Raw genomic sequence first — 15,648 nt, forward strand, 5'->3', positions numbered from 1 at the left:
TTACAGCGGTTGGGGTCAGAACCTGCGCTTGTAAAAATCTTATTTTCAAGTTTGTAAAAAACTTGTTTGTAAAAAACTTGCTTACATGTTTGTAACTTGCAAAAACACTTGCTTGCAAGTTTGTAAAAAACTTTTGTAAAAATAAGTTGCTTGCAAGTTTACTTGCTTGTGCTTGTACAATAATAAGTAATACAAGCTATGTTGGGGTCAATTATGCTATCTCAAGTTGTTATGATAGTGTTATATTGCTATCAACGTATGTTATAAATTTGATATTCGTAGAGAGAAGCAAAGTGAATTTTGTTTTTATGCTGGCTCTGAGAAGGCTTATTGAGCAAAAATGCATCAGATATATATTATGCAGCTCACCAACCAAAGCATTCATTTGTTATTATGTCGACAGTTCACACAAACTGTCGACATAATAACAAACGAGTGCTTTGGTTGGTTAATGAATTTATATTTCCTCTGCACTCAAGCATTCGATTCTGCATGAAATTTTAGTCAGTTGGAAAGTGCATGAATGAGGGAGGCGTTGAATCTGAATGTCGGTTTCGGTAAATGCAAGCAGAAATAGGAAACTGATTTTGAAATTTCGTGGCATTTGTCGCGGCGGGCAGGAATTGAATTTCGGTTCTCTTTCAAGTTCACGCAGGGATGTCAATTTTTTAAGCTCTGGTTACATTTAACGAAATTTACGTAAATTGCAAGATAACAGTAATCAGGGGATTACCTTTCGATTAGTGAACAGTCCTATACTACCCATGATCGCAAACGAGTCCCATAAAGATAGGAAATCCCATAGAAAACGGGACAAATATGCGATCATGGGCAGTATAGTAGATAAAATTCCGGCTAGTTCAGTAAATTAATTAATTGAAACATCTCTTTTGTATTGTCCAAAAATCCATAAATTCCGAAATGAAACCTGTAAGCATCGTGTACTCAAATAAAATATTTGCTTAATCTAGGTAAATACAGCTATAGTTCTTATTTATGCTTTGTAGGGAAATCAGTAGTATTTTTTGTACACTCTTTACATGTCAACAAACAAAATTACTGGTCTGTCTTTTGCCATAGTTTCATAAAAGAATAGGATCTGTGAAAAATCTGAATACTTAAATAGATAAATAATTAGTTGTTCTCACTTGTCTGAAAATAGTCTTTAATGTATCATCATTTAAATTTAAAATTATTTTATTTAAATTATTATAAATCGCCTGCCTAATCAGAAGATTTGGAGCGAATTTCGACATTCTCTTGTATTTGTATTTAAATAATTGAATCCTAATCAACTATGCTAAAAAGAAATGACCTAAAGTGGCCTGCGCGGAACTAATGACGAAGTCGAAGATGTCGTTATAATCGTTGAAGCGACGGGTCATTTCTAATATCGGTTGTTGGCAGCGTAGTTAGTGTTTTGCATTTCAGAGTGCAGCAGTGTTCGAGAACAAAGGACACGGGTTGGTGTGTAGAGGTCAATTTGTGATAGAAGATCGGGAACATCATATTCAGCCATAAGAAGCTTAGACACGAAGGTAGTTTACGACGCGGGTCTACGATCTTCTAAAGTGTGTATTCCTAATAATCGACAACGATCTTCGTATGGTTCAGGTTCAGCGGATCGTTCCAAGGCAATTGACGTAACGCATATCGTATGAATCTGCGCTGGACAGCCTCACTTCGTTGTCTTCAAGTTGTACATATGATGGGAGCACCCACCAGACCACGTTTGCAAATTCCAACGGTGAAAATGGTAGCCTTTAAATTAATAATAAAAACCAAATTCAAAAGCAAGAATTCGATGTACTATACCATTTCTTGTATCAGACAACATATTGTCTATTGCCTTAGTTTTGGAACTGTTTTCACTAAAAAAAAATCAAAATTACATTCAGTTTCAAGAGACTATCTCAAGTCACCAGAATTAACACATTTATGCAACAAGTTTTAAGCCCCTCCCGAAACGAAATCCTGGCTACGGACCTGGATTCATAAATTTAAGATAAACACGTCCTTTTAACGCCCATTCTCACCTAAAACAACGATACCTGAGCGCATCGTTTAAAAAACATGCCAGATTACCTTTGTTTTGGTCTAAAACTATCAAATAAATTCTCTCTAATCTTGTACTGCAACCAAATTCAATTTACTCATAATTTATTTTGTGAATGCGCACGCCATTCCGGCCATTGAGTTGATTTGCGGCCATCCCGAGATGGTGTTAATAGTGCAACGGAAGCCCGCCAAATACATGAAAGCGAAAAAATAGCCATCATCATCAACAACAAACGGGTAGAGGAAAACGTTTATAGATGAGCTTTTTCTGTGAATCAAAGTGCTCAATAAATATATTGGCAATAAAGGGAATGTTTTCGAGCTATCCTTTCAGTCGGCATCGACCGGCGAAAGGAGTGGACATCGGTTATCATATCAACTGCCGCATGCTTGCTCAGGCACGTCCGAAATGTACTTTATTCAAAGTTTTATGTTTTATTGCCAATGTTATCCAATGTTTCAAGTGAGTTTTTTCTTTGCTTCCTTCCAGGTAAGCGGAAAAAGCAGTCTACAACTTGTATCAGGTATTTAGTTCCTTTCCAAATATCGGTTTGAAACAACTATATTTAAAGGACACAAAACTCATGCGGAAAGTTCAAACCCACTATCATTTATTGTGCCCAGTTGAAATCGATTTTTACACTACGACACGAACCGAAACGAACAAACATTATAGCAGCCGCGGTTCTGAATCCAAATTTCGTCACTCCAAAGCAAAAAAAACTCTCAGAACCAGGGAGCATTGCGTGTCTCACGCGCGATCAACCCAAACCACGATTCACGAAACGAGCATTGTTTCTACGCGCACTATTCCCAAATCGTCGCGTCGGTTATATATTGTTCCATTTTCTTTCTGAACAAATTTTCGAAGGAACCGAAAATAGTTCTCAACTCTGTTTTCACGATACGGAATTTTGTAGTCACCCAAGCCAACGTACCGGCGACGATATGTACACATAAAAATTACTCACAGAACCGGCCACCAGCTGATGTGTGCAAACGAGTCATCAAACAAACGAGAACGGGTGTGGACACTCCTAGCACTGTTCATAAATTCATAAAGGTTATCCGGGTAAACCTGTACCATATGGTCATTGGGCAGCAAGCGCACGACCACAAACTGGAATGGGGAATAATCCTATCCTATAGCGACAGCGTGGAGACCGGTAGTGTTAATGTTATGTAGGGAGCGAGGACGCCCTTACAGGATTTGATACGAGCTATATACCCCAAGGCCACATTGGGGATTGTCGTGAACTTATTTTTGAACTGATTCTTTAGGCATGATTAGCAATCGGGGAGCGATAAAATAAGATACTTACTGGTCTAGGTGAAAAGTTGTCTTTTATTATGAAATATTATTGATGCAGCGAAAATATTTTGAAACTACATGTAAGTTGTTTTATACATGCATTTCATTCAAAATTAAAAATTTCTTCAGAATAGTTTCTCTAGTCTAGTCTAACCTACATGTTACGAAACCACAGGGCAGATTCGTTCAACAGACAGATGAGTTCAGTTCAGTACCACCCGGTGCTGTCAATTCGAGCAAACATAAATGTCAGTTGCGCAAACGTCAGAACATACCCTCGTGTGCTGGACTGTCAGATGGAGCATAGATTTCACACGAGGAGTTAAGTGGTCGGAGATCTGAAAGCTCTATAAAATAATATAGTCTGCTATTAAAACATATTTCTACAATTACTTAAATACTAGTTAAAGGAGTGAATTTGTGATTAAACTAGGTAACTATAATTTAACATGCATACAACTTAAAAACTATGTGAATATTTATGCATAAATTGTTATAGATACTAAAGCTAACAGTACGGTTAATTGGCTAGTCTATGCTAGTTATCACAGATTTGCAAGACAAGTTCTATTCATTTAAATCTAGCTTAAAACTAATGAATCTGTTAAACCTAGAACAGTACAGACACCCATAAAAAAGAAGACTTTGTTTCGGAAAAGCGCGGAAGAAGCAAACGAAAATGTAAGCTAACCTATATTTAAAACAGTATGCAATCTAATATAATAAATTACAGCTTTGAAGCTGCGTGTAAGCTGCTATCAGGACGTGTATTCTTCCCAATCCGAACAATCTTCAAAGATTTTCTGGAGAACACAGTTCCTGGAAGAAGGAGATGGATTTGACGAAACATTGTGCCAAGTGTGATCGACCGGACTCGGCGGATAATTTAGTCGAATGCGACTCCTGTGAGACGTGGATGCACTTTGGGTGTGCGGGAGTGACGGATTCCATCGCCGAGGTTAATCGCAGTTGGCAATGCGAGCAGTGCCGGGAGGAAGATTCAATGTTGCAGTCGGTCAGTCGTATGTCTTCTAGCAAGCACTCGTCTAGAATTGACCTCAATCTAAGGATGATCGAGGAAGAGAAGACCATGAGAATGCGAAGAATTCTGGAAGAAGAAGCAGCTCAAGCTGCAACCAGGAAAAAGCTAGCGGATGAGGAGGAGAAGTTTCTAAAGAAGAAGTATAAACTTCTCGCAGATGAAGAAAATTCAGAGGATGGAGCCAGTAGGACATCAAGACTGAGCAGTCGAACTAGTCTAAATAAGGTACGGTCGTGGCTTGGAAAGCAGGAAGTCGACACAGCATGTCGAGTGAAAGTAGTGTCATCCAGTAGCACCTTGCCGAGAACCGTAGTTACAGAAGCAGTTCAGCAGTCTATAATCCCAGCACTCATCACCTCTAGCCCGAAGGCGTCAAACGTTCCTGCTCTTGCAACCTCGAGCCCTGTGTCAACTTCTACACCAAGTTCGGTAAAGTGCTCCGTAGCAATGAGTGCACCTGAAGGTCCAGTTCCAGTAAGATCAAAAGGTGACTTCGTATCCCACACCGAAATTATTTTAGACGTTCCCGGGAGACCTCTGGTAAGTTCGTCATTGGTGACTAGATGCAACTCCTACGTCGGAGTCAATAAACTCGTTGCGATAAATAACAACAGTGGATCGCGGAAGATCAACAATAGTGCTCCGCCTTCGGTTAACGACCTTCCCCCTTTATCGGGTCGTAACCAAGTACCAGAGGCAATAGTAAATAGCATCCCCTCCATACTCATAAGTAGGGCATCGGAATGTGGTGATAACGTTGCCACATATTCCTCTAGTAGTAGGCCAGTGTTTCACGATAGCATAGTAGGTAAAAGTGTACCACAAGTATCCTCCCTCAACTATGGGTATACGCCTATGTCTAACCATAATCCCACATTCTCGACAACAACCTCAGTGCTGTATCAACTGCACACTACAAATATTCCGACACATAGCAGTATCGTCGCCCCTCCGTACGTTGCAACTAACCCATCAATGTCATTTCTCACTGGTAGTCAGGGTTACTCGGTTGGAGGGTGTTCAGTTACTTTCCAACATCCGAGTTTATCAGTGCCATTAGTACACTCCCGACCAACGTTAAGTTCTATTTGTCAACCAACGTGGATCAATAGCAATATCGCCAGTACCACCGTGAGTGGAATGCAATCGTTAAATATAAATCATATCCCGGTTTCAACGCAGAGAGAAGGAACGTATTTCAATAATGGGGGTGTGTTAGTAAGTACGAAAGCGTTCGTACCACCTGTGTCCAGCAGTACTGCACCTCAGTTCGTGATTCCGGGTACCCAACTACCGATGCCAGCCGGACCATTCGGTGCTCCCTTCATTGACCAACGGCCTCAACAACAGCCTGCTATACCAGTTCGAAGCGGGCCATCTAGTGAGCAAATGGCTGCGAGACAAGTTATGCCGCGGGAGTTGCCAAACTTTTCAGGCGACCCTCAAGATTGGCCGCTATTCTATAGCTCATTCTGTAACTCTACGGAAACATGTGGATACACTGATTCGGAGAACTTAGCGCGACTACAGCGTTGTTTGAAGGGGAATGCGTTGGAAGCAGTTAGAAGCCGGTTGCTGATGCCGCAGTCGGTGCCTTTCGTAATTGACATATTACGGCGCTTGTACGGTCGACCAGAAATTCTGATACACTCTCTCCTCCAAAAGCTACGAACAGTTCCCTCTCCGAAGACTGACAACTTGCAGTCGCAAATAAATTTTGGTCTCGCTGTACAAAATGTCGTGGATCACATGTGTGTTGCTAATCTTTTTGATCATTTGTGGAATCCTACGCTGCTTCACGAGCTAGTCGAGAAACTACCACCGCAAATTAAAATGCAGTGGTCCTACTACAAGAATAAAAGCACCTGCGTCAACCTGACGACCTTCAGCGCGTTCATGTCTGAGTTAGTGATAATGGCTTCAGATGTTACGCTTCCAGTCGAAGCGCTCAGTATGAACTCGAAACCCATCAAACCGGGAAAAGAGAAACCGAAGCTGTACACACACTCTGATGGTCCGCAGGAGAGGAATAGTCAATCCGCTGGGAAAAATATGGCAACAGGGGAGCGGGAAAAGAATACTTGTATGTATTGCGCTAGAACCGGTCACGAAATCGCAAACTGCAAGCAGTTCAAGGCGCTCGATATCGACGGTAGATGGGAAGTCGTGAAGCAGAAAAAACTGTGTAGGAGTTGCCTTGTACCACATCGGAAATGGCCATATCGAACCAAAAAGGAGTGTGGTATAAATGGGTGTAGAATATACCACAATAACCTTCTGCACTCAGAAAACGGTTCGGGAAAAGCGGATACAACGAGCGGAGCAGGGAATACGAATATTGTTGTACATCAAAATTTACACAGTTCGATGTCATATTCGTTATTCCGATATTTGCCGGTCACTATACACGGGAATGGTAAGCAAGTCAGTACCTATGCGTTCGTGGATGACGGGTCGAGTTCTACTCTTCTTGAACGCAATATTGCGTCGTTATTAGGCATCGAGGGTCCAAATGACGGCTTCTGTTTGAGTTGGACTGGAAATATCTCGAGGGAGGAAAAGGAATCCCAGCGTATTAGCGTGATCATCTGCGGGAATTGCAAGAAGTTTAAACTCCACAATGTGAGAACAGTACAGCAGCTGCAGTTACCTGCGCAGACGATGTGCTACGACAATCTAGCATGTAGTTATCAACACCTAAAGGGTCTTCCGGTTCAAAGTTACACGGATGCTACTCCAGGTATCATCATTGGCATCGAACATATTCGGCTACTAACTGCTTTGCGACCGCGCGAGGGAAGAGATAACGAACCAGTGGCTACAAAAACGCGTCTGGGTTGGTGTATTTTCGGGAAAAACGACAAGAGCGGCAATTCGATAGTGCAGCTGAATTTACATCTAACAGAAAAGATGAAAAATCATGAGCTACATCAATGGATGAAACAATTCTTCGCAGTTGAAGAGTCCAGCGTGACAGTCAAACCTGAAGCTGAAGAAGACAAGCGAGTACGACAAATTATGGAAGCTACAACCCGGCGCGTGGACGGTGCCTTCGAGATAGGGCTTTTATGGAAGTATGACCAGGTCTGCTTTCCGGACAGCTACCCGATGGCACTTCGGCGATTGAAAGCGTTGGAAAGAAGGTTAAGTAAGGACCCGATTCTCGGACAAAGGGTGAAAGAGCAGATTGTAGAGTGCGAATCGAAGGGATACGCCCATCGTATTACGCCAAACGAACTGCGATCTACTGACCCGACAAAGGTCTGGTACTTACCGTTGGGAATAGTACAGAACCCGAAAAAACCGAGCAAGCTACGGCTGATATGGGACGCTAAAGCACGTGTGGCAGGCGTATCATTCAACGACATGCTGTTAAAAGGTCCGGATCTTCTAGTGGATCTGATATCGGTACTGCTGCGCTTCAGGCAAGGAAACATAGCAATGGTGGGAAACATAAAAGAGATGTTCCATCAGATCAGGATACGAGATGAAGACAAGCAGTCACAACGGTTCATTTTTCGGCTGCATCCAGAATTAGAACCCCAAGTTTTCGTCATGGATGTGGCCACCTTCGGAGCAACCTAGCTATCACCGAGAACCACTACGTGGATGACTTTCTGGACAGTGTAGACACGGAAGAGGAAGCGGTCCGATTAATCACCGAAGTGAAATACGCAGGTTTCGAAATTCGTAACTTCGCCTCAAATTCAGTCCGAGTCTTAGAAAAAATCGGAGAGCCGGAGGCACGTCAGCAAATATCCATGAAGCTGGACAAATCGCTTGATTCGGAACGGGTGCTAGGTTTGATCTGGAAACCAACAGAGGACGTCTTCTGCTTTGACCTGAACAGCATGAAGGAAGAAATTAAAGCATTAATCGAAAGTGGAAGTACGCCAACTAAACGCCAAGTCTTGCGAACTGTAATGTCACTCTTCGACCCACTAGGACTGATTGCACACTTCGTCGTACATGGAAAAATTCTTATGCAGCAGATATGGAGAAGTGGCACAGACTGAGATGATCTCATCGCGGAAGAATTGCATGAGAAGTGGAGACATTGGTGTCAGAACATGCAGCATCTAGATGAAGTGAGGGTGCCTCGTTGTTTCTTCAAGGGGGTCAACATTTCTGCTCTCAAAGAAGTGGAAGCCCATCTATTCGTGGACGCCAGCGAAGTGGCCTGTGCGGCTGCATTATATTTTCGACTCATCGACAATGGTAGACCCCGATGCGTCCTAGTAGCTGCAAAAACGAAGGTCGCTCCGTTGAAACCACTATCCATCCCTCGTCTAGAGCTACAAGCGGCGATGATCGGAACTAGGTTGATGGGCTCAGTGTTAAGCTCCCTGGATATCCATATAACTAAACACTACTTCTAGATAGACTCAACAACCGTTCTGTATTGGTTACGATCTGACGCTCGACGATATCATCAATTTGTTGCGTTCCGTGTAGGAGAAATTCTCACCTCAACGAGCGTAGATGAATGAAATTATGTGCCATCGAAAATGAACATTGCTGATGCGGCCACGAAGTGGAAAAATGGACCAAGTTTCGACCCGAATGGGGCGTGGTACAATGCACCGGAGTTCTTATTCAACGCGCGGGATCGGTGGCCGTCAGAACCCAAACCGAACAGGGTGGATGTAGAAGCTGAGCTACGTACCATATTTCTTTATCATGGTATGATGCCGCAACCACTGATGGATGTTTCTAGATTCTCAAATTGGAATCGTTTACTAAGGGCGACGGCCTACGTGTTACGAGCCGTGTGCAAGTTCAAGGGTGGAAAGGGATCTCAGTCCAGTATTCTAGTGCAGGAGTTATGCGAGGCTGAAAACCTAATTTGGCAACAGGTACAAGTTGAAACCTATCCAGACGAGTACGCGATTCTGTGGCGCAACCTATGGGATTCGACTAGCTCACCACCCATCCCGAAGTCCAGCTCACTGTACCGACTATCAGTATTCTTAGATGGAACAGGCATCATTCGGATGAACAGTAGGATCTGCGAAGCACCTACCGTGGCGTATGATGCAAAGTTTCCAATTATATTACCAAGGAAGCACTTCGCTGTTCATCTTCTAGCGGAAAGCTACCATCGGAAATTCCTCCACGGAAATGGGGAGACAGTTTGCAACGAGATGCGTCAACGGTTCTTTATACCTGGGCTACGAGTGCTGATTCGTCAGGTATCGAAACAGTGTGTTACCTGCCGCGTTAGAAATGCTGTTCCAACACCACCTATGATGGCATCCCTACCGACCGCTCGCGTCACAGGAATGATTCGACCATTTACGCACACTGGCGTAGACTATTTCGGGCCAATACAGGTCAAACAAGGTCGAAACCTAGTGAAAAGATGGGTAGCGTTATTCACTTGCCTCACCATACGCGCTGTACATTTAGAGGTAGTACATAGTCTCTCTACCCAGTCGTGCGTAATGGCCATCAGACGATTTGTGGCTCGCCGTGGTTCCCCAGAAACCTTCTATAGTGACAACGGAACTAACTTCGTGGGAGCGAGCAACATTCTTGAGAAACAGATGCAGGAGATCCAGGAGAATTGTGCGATTACATTTGCCAACAGTAAGGCGAGCTGGTGTTTCAATCCGCCTTCGGCGCCTCACCGGTCGATCAATAAGGTGTAATAAGTAACCTTCGCCGAATATTGAAACTGATTTTTCTCCATTTGAGTACATTGCGACTTAGGCCCTAATGAAAGATCTGTGTCGAAATGGAGAAAAATCAGTTTCAATATTCGGCGAAGGTTTTCTAAATGTAGTTTTTATTGTAGGTATAAATTACTTTATGACCGTGTTTTTCCGGAAGCATTTTTCGTTAAACCTTATGACAATATAACAAAGAATTTAATTCCTATGTGCTTTTAGTGGGTAGAAACTAAAAAAAATGCTTACGCCCAATTTGCATCCCAGTCGTGATTTCGCCCTTCAGCAACCACCATTTGCGGAAGGGCTAAACCGTGTACATAATTTTCAGAAGGGCGCGGTAAATGGCCTAAACTGACTCTGTCTTGCTGGGTAGGGCTGGGTAAATGGGCGAGCTTGACAGTATACCTTTTAATAGGGCTCAGCAAATGGGCGCATAGAAACCCAATGTAAAAGAAAGGGCGCGTGAATCTTTTCTTCAAATTTCATGAAAATATCGAAATATTCGAATGTTTATGTGCAACAACTATCGAGTAGACATGATCATAGTAGATATTGCTTATCATTTATATAACAGAATCGCCGTTTATTCTTTTATTTGTGAATAATAACCGTACGCCCGCTTCTGTCTAAAAATGTAAGTTTGGCCTTTATATTCCATATGAGAAGAAGGGCCTAAGTCGAAATCTCGAAGAAAATGCATGTTTCGCCGTTTTGTTTTCTTTAATTATACATCGAACTAAAAACCATTTGAACTAATTTTCACCTCAATCTTGTAGTATTTTTGTTGCATAATGTCGTAATAGCGAAAACGCAGTTTGTTTACATTTGCGATTTAAGCCCTAATGAAAAATCTATGTCGAAGTATTTTAAAATAATCGCCTAAATGTTTGCAATCGCAATGTCCATTATAGCAATAAGCATGTGTTCGAAAATCTGTAACTCCAAAGCTTCATTTCTCCGTACTTTCTTTCGGATTCGTTTGAAACTTTTTCAATTGTGTGAGATTTGATGTAGGTATCGTCACATCACACACCGCACATAATTAGTCTACGAAAATGTGGGCCCTATTCTCACAGTCACGTCAACTGGTGGCTAGAAAGAAATTTCCTTAAAACATTCACTAATGGGATTTTCGATTGATTGACACCGGTGTAGTGTGTGCACTGGTTTTGCACTTTCTAGTTGAAGTGTTAATGGATATACCCAGTTTTCTGTACTTATGCTAGAAAGTGCAAAAATGGTGCAGTTCCAGTGCACTCCACTACACCGGTGTCAATCAATCTAAAATCGTATAAAAGACGCGACTGTGAGAGGAGGCCCTATATCTACATCCCTTTTCCGTTAATTGAAATTCAGATTATATATGTAAATGGTTGAAAGTCTAAGGTCTGATTACTTCTCCCACGCTTAATCTTTAAACCAGGTTTAACGTACCGGTAATCCTGGTATAAAAGTTGAGCAATAGTGACAAACAAGATAAAAATAATTTTCAATATACTCCCTTACTTTAGTTATTCGTTTTACTTATCTGCTACCAACGTGTCTCCTCCTTGCCAAGTTTAAAAATGGTAGAGTTCATCTATTAACGCTATTAACTTCAGTATAGCCTTCGTGCATTAACAATTACAAATCCGGTCCGGTATAAGTTAGAATTAGGACATCAATATCCTGCAAACTTCACATATGTCCGGCACGATATCGTGCCGGACAAGTTTGAATGCTCCCATTTGAGGTGTATGAAAAATTGTTGGTAACCGTGCATGGTAACTGAAACGGATCGATGAAAACAGGGCCTCAAGCCAAATTTACACCCTTTCCGATTCGATTCAGTACCGTGCACGAACGCCAATATTATTTCATACAATTCAAATGTAAGGATTCACACATTCAGTGTGAATGCTCGTATTTGATTTGTATGAATGAATATTGGTGTCCGTGCACGGAACTGAACCGGCACTGAGACGGATCGGATAGGTGTAAATAGTAGTACCGTTAACACGATCCGTCACCGGCAAAGCATGCCAAGGGAACATCAAAATTAATTACATGCAGTTTTCAACTTATCCTGACGAAATATTTCCCAACATACATTCAGTAGATGTAATTAAAACCTCAATATCGACGCATGTACAAGCCGCTGAAACTAGATTCACAAGGTTAAATCAATGCAGTAAGGCGAATCGTAAGATTGTGGGATATGTAATACTATTATTGCGTAGCCGCCATGCAAGGAAATGTCATCAAATCTACATCTTGCAATTATAACACCTCATTTACCGTTCCATCACTGTCTCGCTACAATGAACAGCAACAAATTTATTTGAGCACGCACAATAAAACCCGTCCAAGTAATGAAAATGCCTTTTTGGGTTAGAACTACCGTCTATCCCACTCGCGCTAGCTTTTAATACATTAATCACTGCTCACTAAAGAAACGACATGGACGAAACGATTTAAACCTTACTTCAATAGCAGGAATTGGCGATTGGTTTCTGTAAAACAAAAATTTATCTAGTAACTATTGTCCTAGACAATTCAGTATTTCGGTAGCTTACCCGCTCATTTACTTGGACCTCGCACGCATCTTCCTACGCTTACGCTTCAACCTTCGCATACGCTTCTTACGCCACTGTAAAGAAATAAAAAAGGATACATTAATATCACATTTTCATTCGTAATGTTCCGAAACCTAAAAAATCAATACACGTGGAATTTGCTATTTGACTTGCAATAGCCGTGTACTCGGTATCTTTCAAACTTCCCCGTCAAACTTAGCATGTTATTCAGGCTCAAATTGCGTGAAAGCATTTTTAAACGAGTTAACAAAAATTAAGCAAGGTTTTGACAATCGATTCCAACTAGGAACCGGTCGTTTCATTTGAGAAAGAGGAATGCCACCGAAGCCAGAATTTCTAATGGATTTGACTGTCTGGCTGTAACAAATTTCATTTTTAAATGATGTACCGGTGTATCACCATGCGAATACAAAAATGCTACCAATTGAAAAGATAACCAAATTATGAGAATCTTTTCGTCTATTGCTAACAAATTTTAAAAACACAAGTTTAAAATCACTGATAGCACAAAATTCCACTAAAAACCAAGCAAACTCTACCTTAGCTCTCATTGTGGATACGGCAGCAAACCGACGAAAACTACGTCTTCACTGCTTGACACACTTCGAACGAAAGAGGAAGCTAAAATTGTTCAAGCTGGTAAAGTTGGCTCGCCTGCAAGTTTGCGTTTCTGTTTTGTGCTGTCATCTGTCAAGCTTCGTCGGCGGAACGCAAACTTCGATCCATGACTGAGTTGCCAGTTCGTTTGAATCGAGACATATTGGAAACAAACAAGATTTCTCGACAAACATATGATTACGGCCTAAAAGCCAACTGTCAAAATCCACTTTGAATGGAAATTCCAGACCAACCGTTACTAGTCGAACACAGTTCACAACAGTTTATGAAAGAGAAAACTTTTCTCTTTCGTTTGTTATCAACATGTGTTTGGCGTGTAACGGTTTGTCCGGAATTTCCATTCAAAGTGGATTTTGACAGTTGGCTTTTAGGCCGTAATCATATGTTTGTCGAGATTTGTGAAAGCAGCCGGGATATATTTAAAAGGGTGAACGACATTCCCTAACATAGTATGATTTAATAGCCTAACGACCTGTTCAGGGTATCATCCAAACAATATGTGGAATAGTTTCACTATATGGGTTAAAGTTCATGTATAATATTTTTTATTAGGTAGCGACATGTTTTTTTTTTTTTCTATTAAGGGAAGCCCCCTTCAATTCGCGGAGTAGCAAGCCTCGTATCTGTGAGCCGTGATTGAAATGATATGTTATAATGTATAAAAGTTTTGATAAATTCGCTTCCCCTGAATTTCTAAAAAAAATGACTGCGAAGTTTTTTTTTCGCGCTGATAACCAACCCCCCGTTGGTTATCAGCGCGAAAAAAAAACTTCGCAGTCATTTTTTTTAGAAATTCAGGGGAAGCGAATTTATCAAAACTTTTATACATTATAACATATCATTTCAATCACGGCTCACAGATACGAGGCTTGCTACTCCGCGAATTGACAGTTGTCGGTGACGTCAGAGAAATCGTTGAGATTTACAAATGGATTTCTCGAATGATGTTAATGGACAATATTTGAGCTCTTACGGTGAAAAAAAATAATATGCAACGGATTCATGACGTAAATTACGCCATAATTACTCTAGACACAGTGGATAATCAGTGCATCTTTGTGATTATTAGCGAAAATCAGGAATTTGGCTGCATGCCATAGAAAACATATCTCATCGTAATTTCCCGTTACCAGAAAAGGTTTTGGACATCCGCATAGCTTCCTTGTGATTTACCAGGTGCCGATCATTCGTTAGCAGCAAACAATATATGAATTTCATGTAATTGTTTTCACCGACGATTTCTATGACACGCACTCGTCAAATGCTTACACTCTAACGAGCTAGGCTAGTATATGTAAGCCGTGATTTCAATGACATTCTATAACTTTTATATGCAAAAATATCTAGCCTGATTCTAAATATAATTTGAAACACCACAAGGCATGCGTTTTAATGAATTTTCATAAGAAATTCGAAGGAAAATCATTTGGTTTGCTGTTTAACATGAAAGCGTACATGAAAATGATAATCTCAAATGGTGTTATTGAATGAAGTTTTATTAGTGTTCGAGTAAAAAGGTAAGGGGCAACTAATGCGCAAAATTTTCAAACTATTGGTCTTATATAATATAACTCATAGACGCTGTCATTTGCTCAATTTTCAATATTTTGCAATGAAAATTTGCGATAATATTGTTAAATTATTGCATTATTATATGTAAATTGAAAAAAATACTGAATTAAATTTTCAATGAATACAATAAATGAATTTGTCTCTCCCAACAAATAATTGTATTTATTGAATGCAACCCATAATTTTAATTCTGAATCATTTTCGATAAAAGTTTATTTATTGTGAATTTTTATTAATTTAATCAGAGATAAGTTAATGGTGTAAAGATTAAAAATACAACACAAAATTGTAATTTACTTTATCAAAACAAACGAATTTGGGGGAAATAAGCAATAAAGGAAGTAAATGTACGAAGTGGATTTAAAATATATAGGGGTCTAAATCAGGTTGGTTAACCAGTGTGTATCATTCCACTGTCTAGTTCAATAAACTTGTTTCATCAGTCCACCATGAACACAGACTAACAGACAGAACGCTAAGGAAATTCCTTCAAAAATATCGATCCGTCAATTTTACCAGAACACTAGCTTCACCTTTTATATACGGTCTCAACCACTCATTTGCCAAAGGGTTATCCCTCAGGGTCGTTTTTTTTTTTTTTTTTTTTTTTTTTTTTAACCATTTTTGTTAACGACCTATTGAGTTAATTTGTCAACAGTTTTTTCGGCATTTAATTAGCAAGGGACTGGAAGGTGAAGTATATTTTTCAATATTTAGAGCCATAGTACTCAAGGGAGAGCAAGGTGTTGAAAGGAGAAAGTTTAGAAAAGCGTGGAAGGATCATATATGCAAGCTTAG

At 40.7% G+C, this 15,648-nt stretch overlaps 1 protein-coding gene and 1 long non-coding RNA gene across 8 annotated transcripts in view; one reads left to right on the forward strand and one right to left on the reverse strand.

Moving 5' to 3' along the window:
* Positions 1 to 15,648, forward strand: part of LOC131693655 (sodium channel protein 60E-like) — a 695,995-nt gene that overhangs the window by 554,018 nt on the left and 126,329 nt on the right. The gene's annotated exons all lie outside the window — the stretch shown is intronic.
* LOC131693662 (uncharacterized) lies at positions 12,357 to 13,354 on the reverse strand. The gene is made up of 3 exons (XR_009306297.1): positions 13,200 to 13,354; positions 12,640 to 12,713; positions 12,357 to 12,576 (listed from the first exon to the last, which is right to left on the reverse strand). It is a non-coding gene; the product is annotated as an uncharacterized LOC131693662 (long non-coding RNA).

The sequence above is a fragment of the Topomyia yanbarensis genome, chromosome 3 (genome assembly GCF_030247195.1).
Source record: "Topomyia yanbarensis strain Yona2022 chromosome 3, ASM3024719v1, whole genome shotgun sequence".
NCBI classification, from domain to species: domain Eukaryota; kingdom Metazoa; phylum Arthropoda; class Insecta; order Diptera; family Culicidae; genus Topomyia; species Topomyia yanbarensis.